Genomic DNA, 22,382 nt, shown 5'->3' on the forward strand with positions numbered 1-22,382 from the left:
TGTGCATTTAGATGTATACATAAAAGAGGGCATACAAATATGTATTTAGTACCTAGATATTTGAGTTTAACCTTCTTTAATCATTAGCTTTCTTAGCCTCTGATTTGCTTAAAGGTTGAATGACTGTATCATATTGCAATATTACAAACTTCACTTAACACTAAGTATATTTGGTTAGACTATTATATTTATATACGGTTGGAATATCTATATTATAGGATATAGATATTAGAATTTGACTTCTTTTGAATCACTTTCACTGAGTATTTTCTGGAGTAGTGAGATATTGTGCAGTTGCAGGTTCAAAAAAGTCAATGCAATGATGATGCTAATTTTTCATAAAAATGCTAATTTTTCATTAAAATTGCTAATTTTTCATAAAATACTTCTTTTGTCTAGAAATTAAGTCACTTCTATTTTATACAGTGGAAAAGTAATGCTAAGTCCAATTATGGAAACTGTTTTAGGATATTAATATTGTCCTCTGTATCTGCCTTCCTAAATCAACAAGATTATTATTTAGGTTCAACTTTTTTATGCTGTGATTTGTTCTTTTCCAAGGAAATATCTGAGGTTCACATCACCCATATAGATTTCTTATGCCTGGTGCTCTAGCAGTAGATAAGATCTTTAAATGATAAATGGAGTTAGGGTGCTTTTCAGAGAAAGCAAGTTTAGTTTTATATGTTAACTTTATGATTCTGTACACAATAGAAATATTATATATATATCCGAGGCTTCCTATGACTTAGGGTTCAGAGGGAAGTCATGGTTCTTCCCTATTCAGAGGCTGAAGTAAGCCAAAAGAGTGACCTTACTTCCCTTGCAACTGATATTTCAAGTCGTGTTCTTGATATGCATTTCATCACTAACTCCTCCTATGCTGCCTGCTATGCTGGCACTGGAGCCAAGACTTGTGTCTTTTGTTGGGAAGGTTTGGGTGCTTTTACCATTTCATTTTCTGTAGGAGAAGGAACAGCTCTCCTCATTATACAAGACGTTTAGTATAATTTGCTGTCAGTCACCTATATTATCTCTATTTTGCATTCAGTTCTCTTCAAGATTTTCATCATTACAAGGAAAAACTGTACATCCCAGCATGTGATTGTTTATTTCCATCAATGGCTCACAGTTGCTTCCTCTATTACTTTTATTATGCATGTTACCTATTCAGCAAGCTTGGAGGGTTGGGTTTTTTTTTTCTTAATTCTGAATAAATCCCTGGTGATTCTAACACGAAATATCCTCTTTTGAAGTATGGTTTCCTGACTTTGCAAAGAGATATGTGATGGCTGTGTCCATACAAAAATTTCCTGAAGGTGTGCTGGTCTACGATAACTCTTCATTTGCAGCTACCCAGGGACCGATTTTATTTTTGTCACTGGTGAGCCTAATGACCTTGGAATGCAAGTTCTTCAGCACTGGATAGCAGCGAATGACTTGCTAACCATAGAAACTATGCAGAAAATGTTCAGTTTCAGATGAAGTTCTGCTCTCTTTATAAAAATGTACTCTAGGTTCCCATTAGTCAGCACCCTTCTGTCCACGATGGCTACGGGCACACAGCTGGGTGCTCAGTCAGTCAGAGTTCTGCAGCCCTCCAGGGAAAACGCTGCCTTTAAATTTCCTGATGCTAAAAGCATTTTCTTTAGCTATAAGATCTATTCTTCCTTGACATCAAAGGAGAACCAGAAATGTGACATAGTTGCATAAGGGGTCATTAGAAAGATGGTGATATAGGACAACTTCAGCTTAGAGCTTTTTCCACAAATAGACCTGTTATCAGCTGTAACGTGGACAGCTACCAGTTTTTCTCAGAAGCATTTAGCAGTTATATGCTGGCACACAAATGTTGGATTTTTTTCTCTTGAATTATTGGAGGAGTTGATGCCACACTTTTCCTCCCTTTCTTGTAATGCAGAGCTGACTGTAAAGTAAGGGTGAACACAGACCCTTAAGCTTAGCTGTTTCAAACTTTCATAGACAACCGTAGTTTGTGCATCTTTTCAGAGGAAATCTGTGTAAAGTATCTTTGTTATTAGAGGGTTCAATTGCCCACATAAGATGGTGTGATTTATCATCCAGACTTACCATCCCTATGGTTGTCTCTGACAGTCCCAACCCTTTAGGTGTATCGTGTCTTATATATCTGTTAAACAGGACTCCATGAGAAAATGCTGTTTCCTTAAATAGGCTAGATTTTTTAACAAAATATGTGGCGAAGCCCCAAGACTTGTTTCTGCTCATTTTTATTTTATTTTGAGGGTAGATGTAATTCAGACTCCACTGGTAATGGAATTTGAAGGCTGTAACGTTTATTGAAAAGCAGTAACTCAGACTGTAGCCAGCACCTCAAATAATGGTCAGTGGTCCCTGAAGTAGTAAGCAGTCATAAAGCTTGGGCTTCTGACAGCTATGCAAATATTAGTAACAGCACTAATAACGTGTTCTTCAGTCTCAGGAAATGAATTTTATGGCCAGGGATTTTTTGTCATTAAAGCTGGTAACAGAGGTCTGTCTTTTTTTTTTTTTTTTTTTTTCCCCATCAGTTGCTCCCGTATTCTGAAAAGTAACAAGTGCACATGAAACAAGCAAATACCCTTAAAACATTGTCCTGGCTATCTGGCTGATATACTCTGTCCCTAAGGGCAGCAATAGCATTCCTGCTTGTGGATCAGCTGCTTTCATGCACCTATATCTCTCTCTAACGGTCAAACTTGTAAGCCTGATCTCAGCTTGTGCCTGAGCAGCAAAATTTTCTACCAGTTTTAAAGCTGCATCTGGAGATAATAACAACCATTTTACTAGTTATTTCCTTTCCCTAAAGTGTAAATGAAAGACTCACAAGTGTCTGAGTTTTAATTGGGAGGGTCAGTTTAAATTATAAAGTTCAACCTCAGCAGCAAAACATTGCCTGGAAAAATTAGGTTTTTATTTAATGAAAAAAAAAAATAATTCATTTTTCATCATAGAATAGTTCATCTAACGTTTCCACAGCACAGAACAATTATTGCTGCGGCAAAGTTAGAAGTCATGTTAGTGTACATGTAGAATGCCCAAATGTGTTGAAAAGAAGGAATTTAATTATTCTTAAATTAGCGTACTGCAAGCTTCAGTAGCATATTGTTGAGTTCTTTTTTTTTTTTTTCTGCACTGTTTCTGAGAAAAACTATCTTTGGCGTCCTGAATTAGTTTGTATGCCAAATCAGAACAATGAATTATGGCGAAGATTTACATTTTATTTGTATGTAGCACAACAAATAATCAAAACTACATCATATATAAATTTTCAAGTTTGTTTGTTTGTTTGGTTGGTTTTTTTAAGGACAAAGTAGTTTTCTTTCAGTTTACTGGCTCCTGTTTCAGAATTTATTTTCTTTCCCCTGTTAATAGCCTGTCTGTAGCAACTGAAGAAAGACCGTAATGTAAATCAAGAAGCATATCTACCTTTGTAATAAAATTTACTGCAAAGCATAATTTATTTCAGCATTTTTTTGTTTTAGAGTTCGTTTTGAATTGTTAACATTCATGAATGACTTATATGTTGTAAAAGCTCCATGAAGTAAAACTTGTCAGTCACTGCCATTAGAAGTTACAACTGTAGCACAAACCTAATTACTAAACTAAAAAATAAAGATCAGAGCTTTTTTGGATTTTAAGACCTTTCTGAATCTTGTAAAGGTCATGATTCTGGAATCTTAGCTTGGAAGATGTATACTTATCCACATGTAGCTGTCTTGGTACAGAATCTCCTCCCATCAGTAATTGCATACCTAAATCTAATCCCTATGATTTATGGTGAATGATTCAATTTCTAAGTGCCTTAATGGTTTTCATAGAGACTGCAGAGTAGCTGCGTGTAGCTATGTACGAAGACAGTATAATTCTTGAAACACTGAACAGGTATTGATAATGAAGTGGATACATTAGCTTCCAAAATGACTTTGATATTTCCTTACAGTAAATATAAAAATCCCCTTTAAAAAGAGATTTGAAAGTAGTGTACCAAGAACAAAAACCTGATAAAACCATTGAACTACTATTTGGTTACAATTCTGCAAGGAGCATGAAATCCTTTTGGAACAGAAAAAAACAAGAAATAGAAGGCATCTAGCAATACAGGGTGGATTGGTTTGCAGATGACTGAGGTATAACCTAAAATGTAAATATATACTTAGCTTCAGGTTTCAATAGGCATGATGATATTGATCATAGTGCAAAGTTAGGATTGATAATAATGGTAATAATTGACTTATATTAATGAAAATTATCCTTAACAGACTTGGATGCAAAAGTTGAGCTTAATGTGCTCAGATTAGGCACTGGGTAATATCCATCCTGGAATCCAAAGGAAGTGATATGTGAAATCGCAGACTCAGAGGCAGGAGGGTAAGACTGCAAGGCTGGAGAAAAGCAAATACAAGTTCATGTCTGGATGTAGGAATGAAGTGATTCAGGTAACAATAGATTTAATATTATACAGTGCTTTGGAAAAGATTTTGAAGGAAAGTTATAGTATTTAGTATTTTGTAAGTTTTTATGCATTGACTGTAGGCATTAAGTTAGACAGTAAAGGAATTAGCTGGTGATTGTAAAATGGAAGAATGTAGATCTAAAGAAACAGAGATTTCAGTAACAGATCACATGGCTGCACATGGTACATTTGCACTTCGATGCTCTGCCAAGATGGGTCATTTAGTTACCTTTCTGGGCATAGCAGAGTGGATATATTTAGTTTGTTTGACAGAAAAAACGTCTGGAGATTCAGATTTACATCTTGCATAGAATTTTTTGTTAAATCTGATTAAGATATGTGAAAAGATGTTTTCATTGTTTATTGATTCCAATGTAGAGGTTTTGCTCTAGAGTTATTTTTAGAAAAAAAACTCCACTAAAAAGGCATTAAAAATTAGTTTAAAATTTAAGCCAGTGGGACAGCAGCATAGAAGTAAAGATTCATTTATTTCAGTGCTAGATTCGAAAACTAAGCTCCATTCTTTTTAAACACATTAAATACCATTATTAAAATTTCTGTGGCATAGTTACTTTGTTACAGGTGTATCTGCTACATGTAAAATTATTGCATTATATAAAGTAGTTGAAAATTGCTACTCAAATGTGGACTGTTACAGTAATTATGATTACTTTTTTTTTTGTTTCTGAGGTAATCAAATATAATACCAGAAACCTACTTGTTCTTGCCTTGGAAAATCGACCAGTTAGAATATCTGTAACTTATCTCCTTGCAGTTGCAAGGCCAATTGTGTTGAGAAAAATCAAAGAGTGTATAATATTCCCAAAGAGTTTAATGTACCCATATCCAATATAGCATTTTCCAAAATGCTTCCCATGAATCCTGGAGTATTGCTAAAATGTGGAGGTGTTTTCTGATGCTTAGATTATACCTTTTTTCTTTGACAAATGATAGAGCCGTGGACATTTGTTGTAAAATATACCAGAACAAGGTTGCCAACCATATTGTGCCAACTTCTACACTGATAAATGTGAATGTTAATTTCATTACTCTCCCTGGTACATTTTTTTTTCCAATCACCTTAGAAAAGGTTTAATATGAGCCACCAGAATATCTGTAAATATTTAACAGTGTTGATACATTTCTCAGAACACAGAAGCACTGTTAATAGCTGATGATTTAAGGGAACCAAAACACCTAATTAAGAGATAATTAGTCCTCAATGATGCATCATTTTAATTGGTGTATAATTTGAATGTCTAGGATGAGCTAACTCCTGTAACTGATGTGCCAGTGTATAGGGTTTTCTATTCCAGACAGACCAAGGCACCATCTACTGGTACTCGTATAATATACAATAAAGATGTACAGATATTTGCTAATAAAAGTTATCTCCCTGTGATGTATCTAGCAAGTAGATACTGAGATTTTATTCTGTAATTTCCATTTCCCTTACCTACTTGATTAAGTAAATAGTAATTAGAACACCTAGAATGAAATATTGCTCAAAGATAACTTTTCATTGTCCAAGAATTTAGATTAGCTATAGGAAAATAAATCAATTATTCATCTTGGAATTTTGGAAGGGAACATATGACAGGGTATGAGAACCTGTTCTTTTGATAACAAGAAAAAACCTTTCAAAGATTAAGATTCTTCATGAAGAAAACATCTATACCTTGTTGAACTGTGGAAGCCTATAAAGGGGATACACAGTGGCTCCCACACAGAATAATTTGAAAGTAAATGTTTTGCTTATAGGGAATCGGAGTGGAAATAAGATGATGGTGGTAGGGAACAGATATTTTCATCCTATTTATCATGACTGTCAGTTCTAGAAACCTTAGTTACCCTCTTTAATCAGAATTGTATAGATAAATGTGAACAATGTACTGGATTTCTGTTTCTCATATTTTTGTTTATATTTGGGTTTGTGCCAAATCCATGTTTTTTCAATGTTTCTTAGTAAACAAAATGTCAGTAGCCCAAAATAAACTTCAAAATTCCAGTGTAAGGTGTTTGTGAAGTAGGCATCTCAAGAACCCCACATCTGCTGAGTAGCAATGACAACCTTGTCAGCGTTACCAATGTGACCATGGTCTTGACACTGACAAGATTTTCAGGTTCTCAAGTTAGAGTAGCTTTTGGGTTTCCTAAGGTCTTGTGGTTACAGGTGGTTTTGCTGGTCAGGCTTCTCTGAACTGTCACTCAGAGCTACAAGGTACCTGCACTGACTGGATCCCTTGTCTAAAGGCACAAACAAGAGCTCATTTACATCATAGCACTGTCCTCCAGCAGCAGCTCATGGTCACTTGTCCCAGGAGTTGAAGACTCCAAATCTGACCTACAAGCACTGAACCAATAAGGTATGTCATGGTGACCTGTCTCTGAGACAGCAGTCCTGGAAACAGTAGTTTCCAGCTCTAGGTAAACTTGGCAGCAGTGACTGAAAATACAGCTCTGGGTTTTTGTTTAGGAATTCAGAGCTTAATTCCTTAGACCACGGCAAACCAGCTAGAAACTATGAGGCTGCTTACAGCTGAGTTTGCAGAGCTCTCTGACTCCCAGCTTTCCAAAAGCACTGAAGCTTCAAAAGTTGCGGCTATTTATCTGCAGGAACATTCTCAGAAGTGAGCTAAGATGCCATCAGCATCCTCAGCATGAGGAGTCCTACCTTAGATTAACCAGGCATTCATGCTTAAGAATGTTTATTTTAGTGTATCAGTATTTTTGACAGTGCTCAAATATGTAGGAGTTATTGCAGTCACATATTCAAGGAGTTAAACTGTACATACGCTACTAGAAGACAATTCTTGAGAATGGAATAGTTGCCTTATTGATCTTTGAGACCTCTTCTAAGTTATTTTTGTTGTGACAAGATATTTCATGTAGACCTCTATTTTTGGCAAAGCTAGTTATTAATCTTTTAACCATGTGGTCAATGTGTTAATTTCTACGATGAAATAACAAAATGAAAATATTAGTCTGCAAGACCCCAGGATTTTCAAATCCAGAGCCATTCTGTAGTCCCTCATATATCAACTAATACGTAAATGGTTTGTGCTGAGCTAACCAATATGTAGATGTGAGGAAGTCAAAGTCCCCAAATGCCATTCCTGAGAAACACAGAAATAGCACAGTTGGGCAGAATCCCAAGCTCTTTGTTTATTTAGCAAGACCAGCTCAGACCTGCAAACTTGACTTTAATTCTTTATTATCAGGAAGCTAATTGCATTTATTTTGAAGAAACAGGAAAAAAAAAAACAAACCACAAACCGCTTGGTCTGTATTAGACAAATATATTCTGTGCCTTCAGGGAGGCAGTGCAAACACCTGTTAGATGTAGATAACTAGATAAGTGTATTAAATAAGAGGGTGGAAAGCTTGCAGGTCATCTGCTTTTTTAAAAAAAAATCTGTCTTTAAGTACATTAGTTACTTGTCATTACTTTTTCATGTAAGCACTTGATTTCATTACTACCTTGGTGTTATATCTCATAGATGATAAATCCAGAAGGGGCTGCTGTGACCATATAATCTGAAATGAGACATAAACTAAAGCATAGGCTTTCACAAATTAATTGCTGTTTGAACTAGACCATATATTAAAAAAAAAAAGATCCGGTCTTGGCTTAAATATTTCCAGAAATTGGATACGCACTAGACTCCTAATATATAGTTCTGACTGTTAATTATTGCCACTGTTTAAAAACATGTGATTCATGGTAAGTGTAGCTTTCATGGGTAGTCCTGAAATATAAATTTATGCTAGAAAGAAAAGCTTCCCCCTAGAAAGGATGTGCTGTTGCTGTAAATACCATGTGCTCCATCACTTTTTCTTCAGCTTTTCTCTAGTCTTGCTGTTGTTCTTGTGGCTTTTTCCTGAACCCTCCAGTATTTCAGTCTCCCTTGGGAATGATGGATACCAGAACTGGATATGCTTTTCCAGGCATGATTACATCTGTTTCAGATACAGAGTTAATTATATGCTTGATGGGGCAGAAGAAGGGTGCTTTTCAGCAGCTCCCCCTTGGACCACACTGTGCTGCTGAAGGAAGTCGAGCAACCTCAGCACCACCTTTCCCACTCTTCTTGCAACTCCAATCCTTTTCGCTACAGCCATCATTTTCATCTATACATCCAGAGTTACCATAGCCCTTTCATCACAGCAGTGGGAATGTAGTTATTATCTACCATAACCACAAATGTTTTTCATTGTCACTGAGTCCAGAATACCATCCTTGAGAATGATCTTCATTCTTTGATTTGAGTTTTAAAATATTAAAGACAGGTTTTATTACTTTAACCTTCCCCTTATCCTCCTGTACAAATGGCTTGGTAAAAGTGACTTATTTTCCTTTTCTTCCCTCAGCATGCAAAAAAAAATATATTAATAATGATATGGTTTTCTTGCCAGTTATTGACAAAAGCTTTAAATAGCATTAGAAAACAGATTCAAGAATCTCACTGTGCCTTGCATTAGAAATACGTTTGCACAAATGTGAATCTGTATTTGCAATTACATTTCACATTAGTTAAAGTTTAATACATGCCATGTTGAATTCATATTATTCTGGTTTCTCAAAGTGGTGCTTTTACCAGAAGGATTAATGCAGTCTCTTTGTATGCATAAGTAGGAAAATACCCAGAAAGAGTAGAAGTTCTGTTACTTGTGTTGCTGTGTATGTTGTTGGGGATGGGTTAGGAGGGGATCTGTGTAGGCACGAATTAGACAGAAGTGATCTCCTGTGAAAACATGTAGGAACTGCTGGTTATAGAATACTTGTTTTGAACACATATATTCTTGAAGTTGATAAAATGAATTTGTAGACCAATATGCTCTATTCCTACATTATTATTTATTTTGAACTTTATTCATAGTTCTGATCTTTCATTCCGTTACCCCTGGATGTACATACCTTACAGAGAACTGGGGGATGGTGAATCTTCTGCCTTTCTTTCCGTCCTTTTTCTTCTTGTTTCATGATGTCCTCATTTTACTTTCCTGTTTTTTCCATTTATTGTTATACTTTACCATGACAAGAAAAATACACAAGACTGACATTGTTACAGATTGCAGTCTTGTTAAAATTGCTATATTAACTAGCAGTCCAGGTAGTGAAAAACCATTCAAGCTGTCAGATATTCTCAAATGAGTGAAATAAAAGCTGTTTGTATGTATAAAGAATCGTTATTATGCTTTTGTCTCTTAATACCATCTTTGTGCAGGCTTTGAATTGTTTTCATTTAAGGTAATTTTATTTTTGTTTTATTCCCAGTGGTAGTGTCTGAGAAATTCTCTGCTGCATACATATGAGAGTTTTACGGAAATGACTAATTTTCACTGGTAACAAAGTTGTTTTATAAATTATCTCTAACGGAAGTGTTTCATGCTGGACTTCTTCATCAAATTAATATAGATGTAACACAAAATTCACTTGCTGTGGATACAGAAGTTCTGAGTCTGGGAAACACACAAGAGTTTGTTGGAAGAACACCTGAAGGTCTCCAGTCCAATCCCCTGCTTAGAGCAGGGCCAACTTGAAAGTTGATCTGATTGTTCAGATCCTTTCCCAGTCAATTATTTTCAGTGTATCTCATGTTGCATTTTATGTCCATTGTACCTCTTTTCTGTGCACACAACCAGACAAGGATCCGAGAACTTCAGAAGACTCTATTATTTTCTCTGCAACCCACCCATTAGGTAGTTGGAGACAGCGATAAGATCCCTTCTTTGCCCTTTCGTTAAGACATTCAAAATTAATGACTCATTACTATGTGATAAAATGTGAGTTCAATGAATTTACAGAAGACATTAAGACTGGTCCCAGGAATTCAGTGCAATTCAGTGCATTCTCCTTGAAAGTCCCTCCAGCCCCAAGGATTTAAAAATAATGAAAATGGTTCTAAATCTTGAGGTCATTATTTAAAATAATAAGTTGTATAACATAAATACAAGTTAGTTTGTTTTGGTATTTTTTAAGCTGTTAGGCCTTTTGAGCTCAATATTTATATCTGTCTTCTTGAAGAAAAAAATGTTACTTAAATTGCATCTGGATAGTCTAAGACAGAATGAGATGTGGCTTTTGTAGACACTAATCCTAATAACCATAAAACCAAAATGTGTGAATGGTATTTTCTGGCATAAATATAGTTTTAAATTTTATTCTGTCGGATCTTACTTTTTCCCTCTTAAAGTTGCTGTCCCAGCAGGTGGTTTCTTTGGAGACTGTCAGCCCGTTATTATTCCTGCATAGGTAAATTCACATGTAATGCTAGGAAGCGATATGCTCAGAGGTTTCTCCTCCAAAAAACACCCAGGAAAATTACAAATCTTACCATGGAGGGGACTTTGTACTACTTGTAGTTGCAAGCCACAGCCATTGTACAGAGCAAAACATGTGATGAGCCTTTTCAGTTTAAACTTTCTTTTCACCTGTTATCTTTCCTGTATAGTATAATCATCATCCTTATTAAAATTTGGGGGTTTTTTTCCCACTTTCTGTCGTGATTGTTTAAGTATACATTTCTATATTAAAAATTTGACAATGCTTGTGTGTACACACCAGAGATTGGAAAGAACAGTAAGGATAAAATGGGGAAATAGTGTAAAGCAGCAATTAAACTGAAATATAAGGGTGGAAGCTTTACAAGTTTTTATTGTTACCATTACACTTTGCGGAGTTTGTGGTGTCAGCGGAGAAAGTTTTCATAATGTATATTCAGAAGGTTTAAAAGGAACCTTTTTGGCTCTGCTTTCTCACTGGGGATGTATTCTTGCAACACTAATTAACATGAGTGCAGTGTAACTGTATCGCTGCCTTCATGCCAAAGTGAAGGCGTTTGGTGGCATTCTTTGAAGTGCTGATGTCAGCTCTTCGGTGAGGATGTAACAAAAAAATGTGTGTTCTGCCCTAAATAACAGGTATATTGGCACTCTTGTGGTTAAGTCCCATGAGCATCAGTAAGAATAGATTTTTCCTTAGCTGTTGCCTTCTCTTTAGGCATTGGAAAAGGCGAAAAGCTGTTTAATTCACATCATACCTGTATCAAGTACTGTAAGCTCATAATGCTTTTTGCTTTGTGTTTCTGTTTTGGTGTTTTTTGGTTTTTTTGTTTTTTTTTGGTTTTTTTGGTTTTTTTTTTAGAATGATTACACTGGTTTTTTTGGGTTTTCTTTGTTTTGGTTTGAGTGGGTAGGGTTTTTTTTTTGTTGTTGTTGGTTTTTTTTTTTTCCCCTAAACTAATAACACTTCATTTATATTCTATGGGCATTAACCACAGAACTTCATTTGTTTTGAAAATCCTTTTTAAAGCTGTATTCATCTGTGACAAAGCTAGCGGTGGTAAAAAATCAATTGCGGCTGTATTATTTGCAAAGTAATCAATTCACTTCTCCATTCTAACTAAAAGAGGCATCCTGAAGAGCTAGAAAAATTACACTAATCTGATATGCTTGGCTCTTGTCTTTGTTTCATTGTAGAGACTGATACTCATCTCTTTACGTCCACTTCTTTTGAATTTTATTTAGAGTTCATATAAATAAGGGCTACTTGAAGACATCTTCAACTTGAATATAATCACCCTGTTCTTGTGACAGTCCCTTGTTGTATTTGGTCTTATTTTGGTTCTTCTTATGAACTAGGTATATTTTAAATGATGTGTTGATCTTCTGTCTTAATTATTTTGACCTGAACAATGTCTCAAATTAGGTGTTTAAAGGAAGTCTGGAAGGGAAGCATACAGTAACTTCTCAGTCTTTGGTTTTCATGCATACTAAGTATTACTCTGTCCAAGATTTGATTCCATTATAAATCTTGTCATTAAAATACATTTTACTCATTTTTTACTAACTGCTGATGTATATAGTAATTTAAAATTTATGTGCTGGGCTCCAAGTCTTGTGAATAGACATGGAGCGTTACAGTGGTCTTCTGGTATATTAGTAATATAGGCTTAGGATCAGCAGGAGCCTTTTCCATCATCAAGATGATGTTACCTGGTGTTACAAGCACATGTTTTCATAAACTCATCCATATGCTTTAAAAGGTAGATTTCTCCACTATTTGAACATAATATATTTTCACAAAGCTTTTTTATTTCCAAAAATGTAAATACAGTTTATACTTAGTAGTTATTGTGCAGCTATTTTCTTCATTTTTCCTGTATTTATATACAGCAATCATACTCCCTATCAGCCCTCGATTTACCTGGCTATGCAAGCTCTATTCTTTGCCTTCGATAAGATTTATTTTCCATTCCCCTCCTGGCCACCCTTATGGTTTTTCACCTTCAGTTTGCATCCATCTTTGAATAAAGTGGCAGTGCAATGTACAGTTATTATCCTGTCAAAATATTGTGTTGCAGTTAGAAGATCAAATTGCACCATACCATTGTTATAATTACAATTTCAGTTACTCCATTAAGATGCCTCACATTCTGTTCATGTTGTTCCTGATGTCTGGCTGGTTTAGTTTGAGGAAGTTGCCTCAGTGGTGCTTATTCTACACCTGTTGTAGTAGCCAGATGTGAGAGTCAGGATTTCTGATTTATATATATATATATTTATATAAAAGCATAATAATTTCCCATGAAATACTAAACTGATCACATTTGTGGTGACAAGTTCAAATGACGTTATGGTATGATAGAATTTCATCTTTTAAAACAATCACTCAATCAGTGAAAATTCATATGTGTAATTGCAATGCATAGACTCCTTATCATACTAGTATCAATGTGAATTCATAGTCATGAATTTACAAATATTCCACCAGAACATTAAAGGAAGTTTCATCTGTGGAATGCTTTCATATAATTTATCATTCACAGTGATAAATGGCATGATACTATGATAATAAACCATCGGTTTCTGTTCAGGTCCGCTCACATGTTCTTGTTAGCATGAATACAGAATTACTGGGGTTGCACTCACTGTGGATGAATTGCTTTGTGTGCAAATTTTTATTTTTATGAAATAACCATACTGCTTAAATTTTGCTCATATTTTTAAAACAGATTTTCATGTTATTGAAACATTACCTTGGTTTAATCTCAGTCAGTATGGTGAAATCAAGCACACCATGTAAGAATAATTTTTTTTTATTTTTGTATTTTCAATTTAAATTGATAAATACACAAGATAAAATAGCGATAATTTACTAACAATAGCAGGTGTGCTAAGGTTAATTGCGTTTTCTGTCAGAAGGAACTTAATGATAAATGGTCCATCATTGCAATAACATTTCTAGAGTTTGTAGAAGGAAATAAATTAAATTCTTATTAATGATATATAATATTAATAGGGTTTTAAAAGGCTTTTTAGGCCTACAATGTAGTGAAAGCAAGATATTATTTAAATTATCATAATAAGTAATATTATTTTTAAAAAATTCTATTGCTAAACTGACACTTAATTGTTACTGTGTGTTAATATTGTTCACACAGTAACTCAGGATACAAAGAAAACAAAATGAAAATGAATACAAAGACAATAAAACAGGATTAGTTACCTTGAAGAACAGTGTTTTAAGTGAAATTTGTAAAGAAGTCCTTTTGCTCTACTCAGCTTTTTCTGGTTTCAACTTGAGAGTTCAGAGGCTAGTAAAAATTGCAAAGAGGCCTAGAAAAAATGACTTGAGGAAATACTGAAATGATTTCACTTGTTAATCTCATGAAGGGAAGACTTAAAAGGTGATACTGCAGTCCAGAAGCTAAAGATGTTTGACTGATAATGGAGGAAGGAAATGGAGAACAAGGGCTAGAAGAAGAAATAGCTCTAAATATCAGTAAGAGATATTTAATTTAGATGTGCTGAAGGGAAAATGGCACAGGTAGTTTCTGAAATCTCTAAAATCAGAGGTTTTAAAAAGAAATTATATAGCCATCTCTCTGGATAGGTTTGATTCTCCTTTGGAGAAGCAGGTATGTCCCATCTGCTGTACTTGCTGTGCTTTCATTATGTTTTCTGTGATATAATTTCCTTTTTTTCAATATTCCATGTTTTTTCCTTTTTAATGTGAATAATTTGTAACAACAAAAGTGAAGTGACTCCACTGGTTTCATCTTAATAAAGGAAAGAAATCATCCTCATGATACAACAGGCAAGTGTCCTACTAGTCATTCTTAGGAATTATGGAGGGAAAACAGTAGTGGGAATGAAGAGTGTTTACAATTATCTCTGAAGTTGTTAAGAAGGACCAATATTTTACAATTAAAAAAAAAATTAAACACTCACTAAGCAGTGAGTACTAGAAAGCAGTTAATGGGCTTCAGAAAAGGAGGATTAAAATGGTCCATCTTTCAGCTCTGTAAGTTTTGTGTGAACATTTAAGAACAAATGAAATTGGTCTTTCACCAATTGACTCTTCTTTTACTGCCGGTTTGTTGACACTTAGAGCCCTTTGCTCCACAAGGAATTATAATACAGTTGGTCTAGTACATACTCTTTAATTGAATTGACTATTTTGCCCTGCTGCTCAGGGAATTGATAAATTGCTACAACCTTCTGTTCTGAAAGTTGGTGGGGCTTTTCTCTTTGGTTTTGGGAATAGAAAAAAAGTATGAAAAAATAACATTCAGAGTTGGTTAAAGACATTGCTGGCATTTTTAAATTTTTTTTTTACTAATGATATCAGTGCAGTCTTAGTTCTTTGAAATACTTTAGGAATTAATCAGTGTTTACTGTCATTTCTGTTTCTGTTTTAATCATGTAGGTAAAATAAAATTTCATATTTAATATGCCACTACTGGTAGAATATAACCGAGTGTTTTGAAATTTCAATAGCAAACTTATTTCAAAAGCAAACTTTAAAAAGAAACTTAAATTTTTTGACCTGTTTTTCTTAACCTCAAGGTGAACATTAATGCTGTCTTCATAAAAGAGAGTTGACCTGCAGACACAATTTTAATAACATTTTATTATTAAGCAGGTTAACTGAATTTCCAAAGTTATTATTTAATCAAGAAAATATGACAGGAAAGCTTTGTGGTGGGTTTTTTTTTTAGCCAAATCAATACTTTTATTGATAATTGCTAGTGTTCTGTCCTCTTCTTCACAAATACATTCCCCACTTCTCAGATTCTGTAAGTCACAGATCATAGTTAAGTAACATTTTTCTAAAGTCATGTAGATGTTTGGATGCTCGTTTTCCAGAGAGGTTGGGGCATGCTATCAATGACTTTAGAAATACCAGCCATTATTTATCTTTGATCTTTTTTCATATCCTGTTATGAATAAAGTCTTTCCAGTTATTATGAAGGAATGGGTGAAATTAAAGGGGTTGCTTTGCCTGAAGACATAAATTGGGGAAATAAGGGTGGAGGCACGTACCAATCAAGCATAAGCAGAGGCAGGTCATTTTTAAGTGATAGCTTTTTATTCTTGAAGCACATCAAAGAGGGTGGGGTCGGGGGAAAGGAGTAAGATGTATGTAGGATCTACTTGAGAGGAATTGTTGCAGACACTTCATTTTTATCAGATTCATGCCCTTTCCTTACGCCATTCAGTTCTGTTTTGCGGAGAGGTTACCCATCTACACACTCAGACAATGAAACCATCATTTGGTTCATAGAATCACCAAATGAGTTCTGGAGAGCTCTGGGGGTTTGTGCATCCTTTGCAACTGTATCCATGGCTGGGTATATTGGGAGATTTAATATCTCACTACAGAATTTACATACAAACCTATCTTTATGATTTTTTAATCTACTTTAATCCCAATATATCAATAACTTATCAGTTAGTCAAAACCATGTCCAAGAAAACGTGAAAACATCTGTTTCTCAGAGAGGAAGAAGCTATGTTATGCTGCTGAAAATTAAGAAATAGCTTTTATTCCTTTTCTCATTTTGTCATGATATGTTTTTTTTGATGGTGTGTTTTTTCCCCCCTGATTATGATGTCTGTGTATGTACATTTTACCCTGTCCTTGTATGAAATAAACTTGTATTTAACAAATGTTAAAATAGATATTTGATCTGAGAAAAGGCTTAAACTTACCTTGTTTTACCCTAGAAAGGCTACAGTTTTAATATACAAACTAATATAGAAATAACTACAGACTAATATAGATAGAAAAGTGCTTCATTATGCCATCATTGGGAAGTTTGTGGGCGGCGTTCGGCACACTTTTTCATTCGATTCATGTTTGATGTTATTCATAATTATAATTCATTTTGGAAATGCACTAAAAATTCATTTTTATATCTTCCATTTGAAACTGTGGAAAGCGCTTGCGTGACCTTTAGCAGATGCAATGTACTATATATTTCCTAGAACAGTGTCCATTTTATTTTTTTAAAAAGGTTGTACTGTCCTTGTGGTTTTATAAGGCCCCAGATATTTTGGGAGTTAACTGCCAAATATCCCACTGCTGCAAAAAATAATATTTGATTAACCCCTGACCAAAGATAACTGTGTCCATCAGGATATACAGAAGCTTAGTTAAACTATTTCATTTCAGTAAAGGTTCCAGGAGTCTGAGAAGATGCTCAGAAAATGCTTATTAATCAGATAAGCAAAACTTTTTTTTTTGCCCTTCTATCAGTGAAATAAAATAAATCATAGCCCAAAAGTTAATAAAAATTGGTACTAGGTTTTTAAGGCATGACTCCATTAACTTAATGTAGGTTGAATTACTCATGCAAGATGGGAGTTTGCCATTTATTTTTATAAGTTATATTCGTTCCTCAGAGTTTTTTCTCCTTTTTCTTCAAGTAATACTGAAGCTCAGCTTTTGGCCATCATGGCAAAATCAGATAAGTGTTCCATATGGTTTTACTTCAGTTCTTTGTATTTTATTAGTTAAGGGCACACTTTGGTCTAAACTGAGTATAAAAGGTTCTGAAGGATACCGTATTATAGTAAATAATAACAGACAGCTTGTCTAGCTGTGATTGTGGAGCTACTACTAAATGAATTATTTTCTGTGAGCCAAAACATTCCTTAATTATTCACTATGCTAGTGTGTATGCTGAATTACCCTGTTCCAGGAGATGTGCTGGAAGTATTTCCTGTCTTTCTTATGAATGTAACCATCCATCTTTTATTAAAAGAGGTCGGCCTTTGTTTCATTTATCGTGTGAGTAAAGGAGAAGATTAAATCAATCTATTGAATGTTATTTAGTCAAACAATGTGTGATATAATTTAATTATCTCCCTGGTTTGATAGCGTTTAATCACAAAGCTTTTTTATTTTGTCCTATTACTATACTGAATTATATGCCTGAAACCAGTGGCGTGGATGTTGCTTAATGTTTGATGCTGTTGAGACAGTCCTTGGGACTTCTTGTGCTTGTACCCCAAATAGTAACAAGTAGCATACAGGAAAGATTGCTCTCTGTTAAAACATAGCTTGGACTTTTTTAGGTAGAAATGTCATCAAAGGTCTGTAGCAGCTCTCTCTGTTTTCAGCATCTGGTAGTCTGCTAGTGCAGGAGGACATTGTAGCCTGAAAAGCTTTGCTGAATTGGGCTGTTACTGCACTCTGAGAAGTTAAGAACCTTGTTGAAGGAGATTCAGAACTGCATGCTAGAACTCAAGAGAAACAAGAACTCATACTGAGGTTACAGCTAAGAGGTTTCAAGAGGAGAGCTGGAGTGGAGACTCCTCCAGGTCATACACTGAGATTACTTTTGTACTGAAGAAACCAATGGAAGTGAAAGAAAGACACAGAAATATAAAAAAGTATTATGATGATTGATAGGAAGTATGATTTGATTGCATTTTTTTTTTGTTGACATATATTAAAAATCAATTTCCTTTTAAGTATTAAACGATGTACTGGGGAATTAAGTTTTTGAGATTAGTAAAACTGTAGCTTCAAAGAAAGTGCTTGATAAACTAAGGAGCTACCAAATATGACTTTCAAACAAAACATTCTTCTTATGTCCTTGTCTACTTTGTTTTTCATGTAAGTTGACAATTCTGCTGCCTGACAATGTAAACTCTTGCTCTGTTTCATCGTGCTTTCTCCCAGGACAGCTGATATGAAATGCATATAAAATACTTTGTGAAGAGCCTTCAACTGGACCAAAATTCTTTGAGATCAAGCACATAGATAATATGATTATTTTATATATATATAATTGAGGGTGGTACATTTAAAAAATCAATTTAGGATTTAAAGTCTAATTAGGGCTGTGCTTTTGTTTCAGAAATTCCAAGTGTAAAGACATTTATACCATTATGTTACACCTTGCAAAGTAGTCAGAAAGATCTATTGGTACCTTGGAGTCATCAAAGAAATTTTCAAAGTGAAGTTGAATCCTGTGTTCTAAATCCAGGTTTCTGTAACAATACAGTCCCATATTTCTGTACACACGATTTCCCTTAGTGAAGCATTCAGTTACTCAGAAGCAGAAGAACAAAAGAATGTTCTGTCTTCATCAGTGGTTTTGTCTTCCGAAACAAAGGTCTCTTTAATCTTCTGGGTAGAAGTTGGTAGCAGTTTAATGTAAAATATCCTTTTGATTCTGTTTTCCTTTGAATCATACCTTGTCTCTATTGCACAATATTGGTAATTGCTCCAGTTTAAGCTTTATTATACTGCTTGTAGTTGCATGTCTACTTTTTCTAATCTGATAGTTATCATATACTAAACTCTTCTGAAGAAATCAAGTAGTGTTTATGTGCTTGCTGGAAGGGTAGTTTTTTTTCCTGTTTCTCAATGTCTGTGGTCTCAACCTATTTTATCACATAATATCATTTTATATGCTGTCAAATAAGCCTTTTTCTATTCCTGTTCTATCAGTAGTCTCATCTTCTTTCTATCTATTTCCTTTAAAAAGTTCCCCTTTCACACAAGCAATGAGGGTCAGACATGGCATTGATTAGTATTATTCTGTTAATAAGCAAAATTTTATTGTAGTGCCAGTCCTGAATCAGATCATCGTGGTGGGCTGTGTAAAAGACAACAAAAGGAAACTATTTCCTCATTCTCAGATATCTTCTATGTCAGTAATCCAAAATGTCTTTCACCAGCTACTGTCCTGGGTGGTGGTTGTCACATCAGCAGCGTCACTTCATGGTGGCAGCAGGTACATCGTTGCCAGTAGCTGTGTGATGGCATTTTCTGTTTTGGCTCCTGTTGAAATGTCATTGGATCCTTAGATTTTCCATTTCTCCCACTTAACAAAAAGAGGTATTTTAATCATCCTCTTTAAATCTGTGTAGAAACAATTTCATTTAAGAAATGTGTATTGCAAACCTTCTAGACCAGCTTTAAAAAACATTACTGTATGTACTAGGCTTATTTTTTGTAAAAAAATTAGCTTTAGAATTTGTCAGAGGTCTTGTTTTGTTAGTTTAGGGTAATTTTTTCATGTCTCCTCAGTACCTTCTTTTCAAACCCCTGTCATTAACTCAGTATTCATGTCTCAATGAAAACAAATTCTTTCTGTGCTCAGGGGCTGTGATGAATAGCCTGATTATTGCATGTTGATTGCTCACAAATTGCTTTATATATGGACTCCTTATTTTTGCTTTGTGATCTGCTAAACAAGATATATTATCTTTTATAAAGGAATGAGCGTAGTTAATAGAAAAAACAGTATAAAGAATTACTGGTTCTTTTATTCTCTCAGGAAAAAAGATAGAAAGTGTTTGTTCAGTTAGGAAAAGCTGAACTGTATGGATTATGAAGCTTATAGGACATTCTGAGGCATTTTTGGAAGATGCATTTTTTCTGACCTTGTATGAGACGTGACTGCCAGAAAAATCAGGTTCATATGACATTAAAACTTAGTTTCAGGTTTAAGGCTATTTTTCCTTATCACATAACCATAACACTTCGCTGCAAAGCAGCATCAGTTTTCTGCAGTAGGAATTTACTAATCATTCTTTCACCAGGAACAGATTTCTTTTAGTTAAAAAACCGATTTTAACTATAAGCCTGAACCTAATTTTTCACAAGTACTGCATCAATATTGAAATAAACTTGTTCAACAATATTAACTTAATTCTATTTAATACCTTATTCTGTTGTACTAGAAATGAAGTATGTCAGGGAATTGATATTTCCCTGATAAGGCATAAAAAGATACTAAATTGAGAAGAGAGAAACTGGATGGGAGAAACAGATAGCTAAAGCTGAGTGTGGCCTTGTGGGTATTTTCCTGATACCATTTATTTTTCATTTTTATATGTATATTAAATATATATGTGTGTATATCTATATGTGTATGTTCCTTGGTATAATTCTTTTCCATAGATTTCTTTATTAATTTCCATTTACAAGTCAGAATTACTTCAGTGTCAGAAGTGTATATTGTTACAATCCTATTATCCTGAGTTTAAATTAAAATTCTGTCCATTTAGGCTGTTCATTATAGTACACTCTGTTAGTGAAATCATCATTCATGGAACAGTGTTTTGGGTTTTAATGTATTCATCTGTACGATGGGGCAGAGTGAACCCTCAGCAAGTCTGCTGTTGACATACAACTGGGAGAAGTGGCTGATATGCCAGGGGGTTGTGCTGCCATCCAGTAGAACCTGGAGAGACTGGAAAAATGGGTTGACAGGAACCTCATGAAGTTCAGCAAAGGGAAGTTCAAAGTTCTGCACCTGGGGAGGAGCAGCCCCATGCACCAGTACGTGCTGGGGGCTGCCCAGCTGGAAAGCTGCTTTGCAGAAAAGGCCCTGGGGGTTCTGTTGGACACCAGCTGACCACAAGCTAGCAATGTGCTTTTGTGACAAAGATGGCAAATTGTGTCCTGGGCTGAGTTAGATGGAGTGTTACCAGCAGGTCAAGGGAGGTGATTCTTCCCCTCTACTTGTCATTGGTGAGGCCACATCTGGAGGACTGTGTTCAGTTCAGGGTTCCCCAGAACAAAAGCTACAAAAGAGTCCAGCAATGGGTCTCTAAGATGATGAAGGGACTGGAGCATCTCTTCTGTGAGAGAAGGCTGAGAGAGCTGGTGCTGTTCAGCCTGTAAAAAAGAAGAAAATTCAGAGTCATACCTGAAGGGAGGGTGCAAAGATGGAGCCAAATTCCTTTTGGTGGTGACCAGTGACAGGACCAGAGGTACTGGGCATAAACTGTGAGGGCTGAGCACTGGCACAGCTTGCCCAGGGAGTTTGAAGAGTCTCCCATCTTGGAGATATTAAAAACTCATCTGGATGTGGTCCTGAGCAACATGCTCAAGGTGGGCCTGCTTGAGCAGGGGGCTCAGACAATTCCAGAGCTTCCTTTCAACTACAACCACGCTGTGAAACCCTGATATATAGAGAAAGGTTTGAGCAGGTTAAAATTCAAATACAATAAAAAAATGTTAACGGGAGATGCACAGCTTTTGTCCTGCCATGTTGCCACTAACACACCCAGCTGTCTTATTGTATTATCCAATAACAGTGAAGTGGTATGAGGGGAAAAAAAAAAAAGTCACTCCATTATAGCCTATTTAACTGACCCTTACACCTCTGATGCTTACTAATAAGGTCCTTCACTTTTTTTTAAAAAAAATATATTTCAACAAGTAAAATGGCTGTTTTCAATGCGTTACATACATACTCCAGACAAATGGATCATTGCTTGAGGGCAAAATATGCTGTCAAACAGTTAGCAAAGCAATGAAAAGAATTATCCCTAAGCATCAAATGTTTAATAACCTTAGTGTAGAAACTGAAAAAAACCTTCAAATTGTACAATATGTATTTCTGTAGATACATTTTGTGATTATTTTTTATCCCAGAGGCAGAGTTTGTTATCAAGTATCTTGAGTGTTATCATGGCAGTTTTTAATTTTTAGATAGTATAGTAAAATACAGTTCTAAATTGCCTGATTAGAAATTTTAATTGTCCTTTATAGCTTTAGCATAAATACAGCTATGTAAATAGCAAATGACAGTTACCAATGGGTTAATTCTGATTTTTAACATACATTTATTTAAGAAAATGTGTTAGATAC

At 35.0% G+C, this 22,382-nt stretch overlaps 1 protein-coding gene across 2 annotated transcripts in view; it reads left to right on the forward strand.

Moving 5' to 3' along the window:
- Nucleotides 1-22,382, forward strand: part of ATRNL1 (attractin like 1) — a 525,096-nt gene that overhangs the window by 227,356 nt on the left and 275,358 nt on the right. The window lies entirely within an intron of this gene.

This window comes from Falco rusticolus, chromosome 9, assembly GCF_015220075.1.
Source record: "Falco rusticolus isolate bFalRus1 chromosome 9, bFalRus1.pri, whole genome shotgun sequence".
Lineage (NCBI taxonomy): Eukaryota > Metazoa > Chordata > Aves > Falconiformes > Falconidae > Falco > Falco rusticolus.